Here is a 12,032-nt window from a genome sequence, read left to right as displayed (position 1 = left end):
ATTTGAAAGGGAAAAGGTCATGTTATTTTCATGTTTATTGAGGAAATCAAATAGAAAGTGCTTTCATTATCTATATAGGTAATAAGGGAAACGACAATTTAAAAAAATCTTAGTTAATGTTTCACATACAGAAACACATCCATCACATTGATTCCACATGAAGTCCAAGGTATCCGGTGGTTTGGGAGAACACATATTTCACATACTTACCTTTGTGATCTACTTGCTAATTTACTTTTAATTTTTTTTATTTTTTTAAGATTTTTAATTTATTTATTTGAAAGACAGTTACAGAGAGAGGTAGAGACAGAGATAGAGATCTTCCATCCGCTCGTTCACTCCCCAGATGGCCGCAACGGCCAGAGCTGCACCGATCCAAAGCCAGGAGCCAGGAGCTTCTTCCAGGTCTCCCACGTGGGCGCAGGGACCCAAGGACCTGGGCCATCTTCTACTGCTTTCCCAGGCTACAGCCCAGAGCTGGGCTGCAAGAGGAGCAGCCAGGACTCAAACCGGCGCCCATATGAGATGCCAGCACTTCAGGCCAGGGCATTAACGCGCTGTGCCACAGTGCTGGCCCAGCTAATTTACTTTTAATACCTTCGTATTACCTATAGGTAAAATTTTGATGGGTGCCATATGATTAGTGAAAAGCATTCAGGATTCCAGAAAACAAGCATAATTACTTTTTACAGAAAACTAGGAAAACTTTAGTAAATCAAGTGACTTAGGAAGTGAATTGAAAACTATGGTAAGATTTTGACAGACTATTGTGAAAGGAAGTATGTCATAATGCATAGAAGCACAAAAAAATCATGGAAATTTGGAAAACAATTCATTGATATGTATCACGAAATATATTGAGGGCAGATATTAGAGAAGAAGGTAATTGTGAAGAAGACTTAACACAGTCTTTGCTGACAAACTATCCATCTAGAGTTTAACTGATAGACAAAAGTTGTTTATTCAAGTTTTAGGGAAGGACAGGCACAAGTACAAGTTTTTGCTTTAGCAAGCATTTCTGGCAGTTAGCCATAGATTGGCAAATAAAGTCAAGATTTTATAAATAGATGTTAAAAACTGTACATTAGTTACACATCATAGCATGATAATAGTTTGACACATGGATTGAGAATCATGCCCTGAACATGGATTTCTAATAGTATACATAAGGAAATATATAGAGAAAGTGATATAATTCTAATTACAGAAACCTGATGGGCATAGAGCAATAATACATAGCTCTCAGAAACTAAATTGCAGCAATTTAATTTTTCTCACCTACATAATGTTTAAAGAAACATTTGAGCTTTCCCTTCACATAGTTATATAAAATTGAAATGCACCATTTTGAAATGAGTAAGATTGCTTAAAATTTCAGAAAGTGCCTGAATTTCATCTATCTCCTCAATTATATATTAAATGTGAAAATTAAAACTTAAGTCTCATAATTAAGTTTTAAAACCATTAAAACATTAGAATCTTGTATTGGTTAAAGTAGTAAAAATTAGATTCCAATATGAATATTTGCTCTTAATTAGTACTTTTTCTTAATTTTTGCCACATGTTGAGTATGCCTTATACAAAAAGCCTGGGATTAGTAGTGGTTCAGATTGTAAATTTTGACAGATTTTGGAATAATGGAATATAAGTAATAGGATATTTTGGGGATGGGACTCAAGTCTAAACACAAACTACTTTATATTTCATATACATATTACATACCTAGCTCAAAGTTAATTGTATATAATATCTGTAAATAATTTTGTTCCTGAAATGGTTTCATGGAACAGAATTTTCCAATGTTGTATCATATTGGTATTCAATATATTCAAGATTTTGCAGCATTGATGACTGAAGTTTTCAGAACTGTTCAAAGACCAAGATGGTGAATAACCCAATACTGTAGGAAAATATGCAAGAAAAATTTCCTACATATATCCTATAGTGTCTAATTAGTTCGTGATAACAGGCACAGGATTTGGGTAGTCTAGATTATTGAGTCATTTTACAAGGTCTGAGATATGGACAGTGTGATCATTCTTCCTCTGCAAACATTTGCATATTTGTGATGGAAAGGACAGTGTCTTTATCAACAATAGCAAGAATGGTTGTATGTACTAAGATAATTTAAGAAGTGACATGTCTGAGTGTTACAGGTAAAACACTGCGAAAAAAGACAACCTCGGTTGTTTGTCTCACATGAAAGAAAAATTTCTCCACGGACAAAGTAGTGAGCAAAACAAGATTTCTGTAAGTCAAAAGCCTTCTGCTACAAGTCCAGAAGGAGAGCTCCAAGAGAGGCAGGCTTGAGAAACTGTGATGGTGTAATCTTTTATGCACATTTTTTGGGAAAAAAAATTGAAAAACAGAACAGCAGCTAACAATCAGGTCAGAGGGTCGAGATATGTTGTGGCGCAGTGGGTAAAACCACCGCCTGTGAAGCTGGCATCCTTTATGGATGCCAGTTCGAGTTCCACTGCTCCACTTCTGATCCAGCTCCTTGCTAATGCTCCTGGAAAAAGAGTGGGGGGTGGCCAAGTTGGGCTACTACATACTCATGAGAGGAGACAGAGAAGAAACTCCTGGCTCCTGGCTTTGGATCAGTTCAGCTGCAACTATTGCAGCTATTTGGGGAGTGAACCAGTGGGTGCAAGTTCTCTGTGTCTCCTTCTTTCTCTCTCTGTAACTCAACCTTTCAAATAAATGAATCTTTAAAAAAAAAAAAAAAAAGACAGAATGAATGTAGAAGAAAGAGAGAGAGGGAGGGAGGGAGAGAGAGAGATCTTCCTTTTGCTGATTCACTCCTCAAGTGGCCACTAGTCCAAATCTAGTCCAAAATCTAGGAGCCCATAACTCCATCTAGGCCTCCCAGGCAGGTGGCAGGGGCCCAAGCACCTGAGTGAGCCTCTGCTGCCTTTCCAGGTGCATTAACAGGGAACTGGGTCAGAAGTGGAGCAGCTGGGAAACAAATTGACACTCTGAAATGGGATGCTAGAGTTGCAGGTGCATCGTGCACCACACCACCCTACCCTCATGTTAAGTTTTGCTAAAGCTTCTGCAAACATTCCCCGCTCCTGAACTGAAGATTCAATTTCTTTAAAATCCTTAATGTTATTATTTATACATGCTTATATTGATATAAATAATTTAACTCTATTTTCGGTAGGACTATAAAGTAGAAATTAGGATGACTCTTCAGGATGGATTTGAGCCAAGTATTGAGTAATTTTTAATTGTAAGTAAATATTACTGCCATCTTTATCTTGAAACCTTGGTACAAAGGACTTTGAGCAGATAATTACACAGACCTTTGAACACATAGCCTTGATTGTTTCTGCTAAAAAAGCTCCAAAAATTCCATCTGAGTTCACTTTTTTCCTTGCTCCTGAATGGCAAGCTTGAGAAAAAGGAATGGAATGTTGTATATGCATTTCAGATTTACTGTGATGGAAAATAACTGTCTGGGGCCGGCACTGTGTCTCAGTGGGTTAAAACCCCAATCTGCAGTGCCGGCATCCCAGCTGCTCCTCTTCTGATCCAGCTCTCTACTATGACCTGGGAAAACAGTGGAGGATGGCCCAGGTCCTTGGGCCCCTGCACCCACGTGGGAGACCCAGAAGAAGCTCCTGGCTCCTGGCTTCGGATTGGTGCAGCTCTGGCCATTGCGGCCATCTGGGGAATGAACAATCGGATGGAAGCGGATGGAAGACCCCTCTCCTCTCTCTCTCTCTCTCTCTCTGTCTCTCTCTCTCTCTGTCTCTCTCTCTCTCTCCCCCTCTTTGTCTCTCTCCCTCTCTGCCTCTCTCTGTGCATTACTCTTTCAAATAAATAACTCTTTAAAAAAAAGAATATAATTGTCTTAGATAACCTGAGAAAGTTTAAGATGTCTACACAAAGTCAGGGAAAATACCAAAAAAGTAAGAAAAAAGTGACCTAATATCCACTTAACAGATAAAATATCAGATCAAGAATGGAATCAGGAATAATATCTAATCCAAAGAAGATGAAATTTTAAGTATGACAAGAATGCAAAATAATAAATAAAATGTTTAAAAATCAGATTGTAAAACAAGACAAGATATTAGGGTGGGCATTGGGCTCAGCAGCTTAAGATGTGCTTGGGATACCACATCTCATATTGGAGCACCAGTTTGATTCTCAAGCTACTCCATTTCCAATGCAGCTCCCTGTTGATACACACAGGAGTGGACTTGATCATGCACAAACTGTTGGGCTCTTCCCATCCACAACAAAGTCAGATGGAGATCTGGGCTTCTGGCTTCAATCTTGGCCATTCTCAGCTGTTGTGAGCACTTGGGGAGTGAGCCAGTAGATGGAAAGAAAAAACCTCCCTCTCTGTCTCAATTTCTCCCTCTCTCTGTCACTTTTCCTTTCAGGTAAATGCATACATACATACAAATCTAAAATTAAATAAAGTGAAGAAAATAGAGATATTGGATATTGAAGTAAAATGTTAAAAATTCTTTAAAAATTACTAAAGAAATTAGAAAGAGCAAACAATATTTATTGATAAATTAATTTACTAATGTGTGGACTATTTGAAACAATCAGTGAACTAAGAATAATAGATTTTACTTGGTGCCATTTTAATCTTAGTTTGTAATAGAAAATATTATTTTAGTCTGAAGTATTGCTGTATACCATTTCTCTGAACAGAAGTAAAATGAATAAGAACAGAGTAACAATAGTTAACAATTTCACAAGACATTGCAAACATCACACATGACAAATTATGAAACACAAAGTTCACTATCAATCCTTTTTCTACCATATTATTAACATGAAAATGAGTTCAAAAGTAGTAGATAGTGATATAGAAAATACAACATTAATGAATTAGGTATTAAATTTCAGCTGCTAAGAATGTATTGTCATTGAACAAAGCACCAATTTTAGCATATGGAAGAGTCTAATTAGAAGGCTTTTAATTTAAAAAAAATTCTTGGTGCTAGTCTATTTGTGGTGCTAGCCTATTTATCTTTATTATAGTGATATAGACAGAAAGAAAATCTGGAGAGGAGCATTTAACAATCTTTCATGGCAAGTCACATTAACAGGATTTGCTTATAGAGACAGATATTATAGACTTCTTAGGTTGTTTTTTCAAAGGCATGTGAGAAAACGCATAAGCACAATTTTGAATAATTAAATTTATTTATTTATTTATTTGGGAGGCAGACAAGAGTAGGAGAGATTCACATGCAACATTAGAGCAGGAGAGTAAGAGCTATGCAAAAAGAGAGACTCCATCTGCTTGTTCAGTCCCCAGATGTCCACAGCAGCCAAGGCTGGGCTATACCAAGGCAGGAGTCTGAAACTCAATCCAGGTCTCCCACTTGGGTGGCGGGGACCCAATTATTTGAACTATCATTTGTTGTTTCCCAGAGTGTACATTAGCAGGGAGCTGGATCAAAACTGTGACAGAGAATCAAACCCAGGTATTCTGGTGTGGTAGGCATGAGTCTTAACTACTAGGATAAATGTCTGTTTCCAAGTCGCTTTTGTTTTAGAAATGAAAAACACTGTTTCTATTAGGAAGAAAGTAAAAGGACATTGCCCTTATCAGTCCTGAATAATGCAGAGAAAATATCCTAATTGGAGAAAAGTTAAAAATGCCAACTTACAGGAAATGGGAAACTAACTGTCTTTCATTTTTACACATTTCCTCTGTTTGAATTTTTGGTCATTTGTATTTTAGCAAACTGAAACTATATATCTTAAGCAACTTTCTCCCATATCCTTCTCCTCTAACCCCTTGCAACCTCCACTCTACTCTCTGCTTCTCTGAATCAAACTATGTTAGATTCCACATGTAAGTGAGATGATGCCATATTTACCGCTTGGTTCATTTCACTTAGCATACAGGTTCATTGATATTTTCCTTAATTGCAGAATTTCCTTGATGATATTCCATTCACACACATATATTTAAAAGAAAATTTAAAGCAAATTAAATTTAGCAGAATTTATTTGAATAAAGTAATGATTCATGCATTGGGCAGCACTCTAAACCTACAGAGATTCACCAAGTTCCAACCAGCAATGATGTACTGATAGCACATATAGAAAGAGGAAGTATTTGTATATAGGAACAATACAAACAGTGACACCTCAGCATCTTTGTAGGAAAATGTCTTAGCATCTGTAGCCTGATATTGGCTCAAGCCTTGGCTGCTGTGATTGGTAGAGACTTAGGTACTTCTTATGATCTCAAGTTGAGTGGCAACTTGTTTATGTATTAAGTTAGATTATAAATGCTACATTTGAGGGCAACTTTATGTCAAACTTATTTTATCTAACCATTCTTCCCCTTAATTAACTCTCTTATTTTTGAGAGATTGAGGAAGACTCTGTGTCATTGAGGCTACTTTCTGTCATAATAAAGCAATTAATTATCCTTAGTATGGGATTCAAAATCCTAGCATCAAATAAGTTGGGTGACTCTTTATGCTTTTTCATGGTTTTTGTGTTAATATTGTCACAATGAGATAATCTGCTGTATAAACAATGGCTATATATAAGCATGTAAGAAACTTGCGATAAGTGACACATTGGGGACACTATTATGATGGCTATTGGGAGGACAAATCCAAGAAAACTAAAGTGAATTCCTCAACAGGAATCTCTATGAACCAACCCAATCAAAATCTAATTCACATTTTAGACAATAAAGGGAGTTCAATGGTATTTCAGTCCAGTCAGTCACAGTCTTTCTTAAGGACATTGTGGTGATTAAGGATCAGCTTTTAAGTTGAAATGGGCTGATTTCAAGATGTGTCTATTTTTCAGTTGCTCGGGCAGGCCATAGTAATCTGGAGACCTCCAAAAGAAGCACAGAGATTAGAAAACAGAGTACCCAAGCCTACATCATCAAGGATGCCTGCAAACTGAATGTTAGCTCCTCCTGTAAACATATCATGATTTCCTCTCTCCTGAGAAATTCTCTCAATGTATTTAGTGGTAGTGCCTACAACCATACCAGCTATCATTTTAAATTAAGCTTTGTGTAGCAATAAAATCAGGAAACAGATTAATGGAACTTCCAGTTTTATTCAGAACCACTCACCAGCCATCAAGGTGAGCTAAGGGATTGAAGGCTGTGTGATATTTACAAAGTGTTTTATTGAACACAAATCTATCCACTTCTCAGAATTTGGCTCTATCCTTCTTGGATGTCTCATGGGCTATTTTAGCCACAATTTTACACAATTTATAAATTAGTTTCAATTTCTATATAACTAGCACCCTATCACCACTGAGAGATAGCTCCTAAGAATGCTACTGGAAATATTACTAAATGGAAGCTGACCTACCTTGATCTATTTTGAAGCTGCTATTAATTGTGGTTTTGACCAGTTTGTCCACTTTGCCTATTAATTATTGGAGGTGAAATGAAAATTTTCAGTGAAAGGTATTTGAAGGTAGGCCAAAAGAGAAAGATTTGAACCAGAGAAGAGACAGAGTTATTAGGCTGAGTAACATCTCTGAAGGTCTACCATAGTCCCTCTGAGGCTGGAAGAGTGTTCCATTTAGTAGCATTTGAGCAGAAGTCAAATGAATGTGTTTGCTTTTAAATCTGAACAGTTCCTCGGCAGGGTCCAGTGGATATCTTCTTTTCTTTCGTAGCCCTATTATAACACGTTGTAAGCATGCATAACCACATTTAGTGAAAAGAAATCTTGCTGGATTAAATTCAGTGATGTCATGCAATCAATAACTTACACTTGCAGCTGGTGCTGTGGAAGGCACAGATTTAGAGTCTTGATCATGGACAAAACAAAAGAACCCACCAGTCAAGAGCCAGAGAAAGCACTAGCTTTGGAGAGTAAGATAAAATCATATTGCAGCAGCCTGTACTACTGGTGATATAGCCGGAGAGGGAACTCAGTATGAGTTGGCATTGAAGCCTTAAGGAGGATAGGATACGTGATAATCCAGTAAAAAAAAAAAAAAGTGGGCACGTTTATCTTTCCCTATCCCCCTCACAATGATACCAGCACTGGATGAGAGAGGGTGGGTGCCATCTGGGGCATAAGCAGCAGCAGCAGAAGGTTTTGTGCGCACACCCAGCAACTGGCTGGGACACAACACCAATTTCTCAACAATGGCAGTGGTAGCACCTTGTGAGTGTACACCTGACAACTGGAGGGGAAAAGGCTACATTGTGAAATGAGTAGGGGCTGTGGCCAGTGACTTTTGCACACATGTGATCCAGGGATATCTAGAAGAAATTATTAGATTTCTGGATGCATACAATCTACCAAAACTGATCATGAAGACATAGGTAACCTAAACAGATTAATAACCAAGATGGAAAAATAGAACCAGTAATAAAGACCCTCTCAATTCTAGTAATAAATCATTTTTAAAAATAATAACCAGAAATAACAAAGGAAGAAGAAACAGAAACTCACAACAAAATCATGATACTAGCACAAAAGGAAATATTGATGAAACCATTTTAGAGTTCAGATCACCCAGAGGAGAAATTACTCACCACTAAAAGTTAATATTTCTAAGGTTCACAGTGTCTTGGCTTTCCATGCCTGAGAAACTCTCATGGGCTTTTTAGCCAGATCCGAATGCCTTAAGGGCTGATTCTGAGGCAAGAGTGCTACTTAGGGCATCTACCATTCTATGATCTGCTGTGTATCTGGCTTCCCATGTTGGATTGTTCTCTCCTTTTTAATTCTATCAGGTGGTATTAGCAGACACTAGTCTTGTTTATGTGATTCCTTTGACACTTAATCCTATCTTTATGATCAATTGTGAACTGAAACTGATCACTTTGACTAGTAATATGGCATTGGCACATGCCACCTTAATGGGATTGGTTTGAAATTCCCTGGCACGTTTCTAGCTCTACCATTAGGGGTAAGTCCGAATGAGCATGTGACAAACTGTACATCTCCTCCCTCTCTTATTCCCATTCTTATATTTAACAGGGATCACTTTTCAATTAAATTTAAATACCTAAGAATAATTGTGTGTTAATTAAAAAGTTTAAGAAATGATATTAAGTAGAACAAAAAAATACAAAAAAGAATGAAATAGTAAGTTGCTCCTCGACAGTCAGGACAAGGGCTAATCGGGGCATTGTTTCTCATAGTGTCCATTTCACTTCCAGAGGTTTCCTTTTAGACACTCAGTTAGTTGTCACCGAGCAGGGAGAACATGTGATATTTGTCCCTTTGGGACAGTCTTATTTCACTCAGCATGGTGTTTTCCAGATTCCTCCATTTTGTTGCAAATAACTGGATTTCATTTTTTCACGGCTGTATAGTATTCTATAGAGTACATATCCCATAATTTATTTATCCAGTCTTCTCTTGATGGGCATTTAGGTTGATTCCTTGTCTTCGCTATTGTGAATTGAGCTGCAATAAACATTGAGGTGCAGACAGCTTTTTTATTTCCCAATTTCATTTCCTTTGGGTAAATTCCAAGGAGTGGGATGGCCGGGTCATGTGGTAGGGCTATTTTCAGGTTTCTGAGGAATCTCTAAACTGACTTCCATAGTGGCTTAACCAGTTTGCATTCTCATCAACAGTGGATTAGTGTGCCTTTTTCCCCTCATCCTCACCAGCATCTGTTTTTAAGTAGGTAAGTCATTCTAACCGGGGTGAGGTGAAACCTCAGTGTGTTTTGATTTGCATTTCCCTGATGGCTAGTGATCCTAAACATTTTTTAATGTGTCTGTTGGCTGTTTGGATTTCCTCTTTTGAAAAATGTCTATTGAGGTCCTTGGCCCATCTCTTAAGTGGGTTGTTGGTTTTGTTGTGGTGGAGTTTCTTGATCTCTGTAGTTTCTGGTTATTAATCAATTATCAATTGGATAATTTGCAAATATTTTATCCCATTCCATCAGTTGCCTCTTCACTTTCTTGACTTTTTTTTTTCTTGCAGTACAGAAACTTCTCAAGTTGATGTAATCCCAATTGCTGAGTCTGGCTTTGACTGCCTGTGCCTCTGGGGTCTTTTCCAAGAAATCTTTGCCTGTGCCTACATCTGGCAGGGTTTTCCGATGTTCTCTAATAATTGTCATAGGTTTAGATCTTTAATCCATGTTTATTGGATTTATGTGTAAGATGTAAGGTAGGGGTCTTGCTTCATACTTCTTCATGTGGAAATCTAGTTTTTCCCGCACCATTTGTTGAGTAGACTGTCCTTGCTCCAGAAATTGTTTTTAGATCCTTAATCAAATATAAGTTGGCTGTAGATGTTTGGATTGATTTATGGTGTTTCTATTCTGTTCTTTTGGTCTATCCATCTGTTTCTGTACCAGTACCATGCTCTTTTGTTTATAACTGCCCTGTAGTAAGTCCTGAAATCTGGTATTGTGATGCCTCCAGCTTTGTTTTTGTTGTGCAAGATTGCTTTAGCTATTCGAGGTCTCCTGTGCCTCTGTATGAATTTCAGCATCATGTTTTTCCAGATCTGAGAATATCTTTGGTATTTTGATTTGTATCTCATTGAATCTGCAAATTGCTTTTGGGAGAATGGACATTTTGATGATATTGATTCCTCCAATCCATGAGCATGGAAGATTTTTCCATTTTTTGGTATCCTTTTCTATTTCTTTCTTTAAGGTTTTGTAGTTCTCATCATAGAGATCTTTGAGCTCCTTGGTTAAGTTTACTCCAAGGTATTTGATTGTTTTTGTAGCTATGTGAATGGGATTGATCTCAGAAGTTCTCAGTCGTGGCATTGTCTGTGCATACCAAGCTTGTTGATTTTTGTGCATTGATTTTATATCCTGCTACTTGCCAAACTCTTCTATGCGTTCCAATAATCTCTAGGTAGAGTTCTTTGCATCGCCTAAATAAAGAATCATATTATCTGCAAAGACAGATAGCTTGATTTCTTCATTCCCAATTTGTATCCCTTTAATTTCTTTTTCTTGCCGAATGGCTCTGGCTAAAACTTCCAGGACTATATTGAATAGCAATGGTGAGAGTGGGCATCCCTGTGTGGTGCCAGATCTCAGTGGAAATACTTCCAACTTTTCCCCATTCAATATTTTCTCTGTGGAGAGTGGGTTTTATATATACAAAAGTGGGAACAGAGAAAATAGAAGGATATTTTGGTAACTCTTGGTTAAATACGAAAATATCTAGATTGAGATTAATGGCATTGAATGTCTGAAAATAAAGTGGAGTAATATATATTTGGGGATGAAATTAATAACCTATGGTGACCAATGAAATAATTACTTAATATTATGTAGTATTATACAATATTTCTTACATAGGGAAATAGTATTCTTATCATCATATATTTCTATTGCTTACCTACTTGAGTAAAGGCACTTTTTTTATTTGAGAGGTAGAATTACAGACATAGAGGAGAGATAATGAGAAAATTCTTCACATCTTCTGGTTCACTCACCAAATGGCTGCAATGGCTGGCTGGAGCTGGGCCTATGCAAAGCTAGGAGCTAGGAGCTTCTTCCAGGTCTCCCATGTGGGTACAGAAGTCCAAGCACTTGGGCCATCTTCTGCAGCTTTCCCAGGCTATAGCAGAGAGCTGGATCAGAAGAAGAGTAGCCGGGACACAAACTGGCATCCATATGGGATGCCAGAAACACAGGCAGAGGCTTAGTCACTAAGCCACAAGAAAAGACACTTTTAAAGCAAAAGGTTCACAGATTAATTTATTTTTCTAAATAACATTGGATCCCACTCTATAATAAAGTAGGAGCTTTCAGGTATGGGATCCAGACATAAAGCAGAGAATGACATATTACCAATAAATAAATAAATAAATAAGTCTAAGGATGTAAAAACAAGGAGCATAGACTTGGATATGCTGGAAGGATGAGATTTTCTATTTACTTTTCATAACATATTTTTTATTCCAATATATCTCTTTTCACTATAACACTAATCTTACTTAAAATAAGAACTTGAGTTCATATCTTCAGTAAGTTAAAAATATTTTTTCTTTGCAAAGATAGATATCATTTCATAGGAAGACACTGTTGTTAGCATTATAAGATTTGAATTTAAATCT

The sequence above is a fragment of the Oryctolagus cuniculus genome, chromosome 8 (assembly GCF_964237555.1).
Source record: "Oryctolagus cuniculus chromosome 8, mOryCun1.1, whole genome shotgun sequence".
NCBI classification, from domain to species: Eukaryota; Metazoa; Chordata; class Mammalia; order Lagomorpha; family Leporidae; genus Oryctolagus; species Oryctolagus cuniculus.
The sequence above is the reverse complement of the archived record's forward strand: the minus strand, read 5'-3'. Positions refer to the sequence as shown.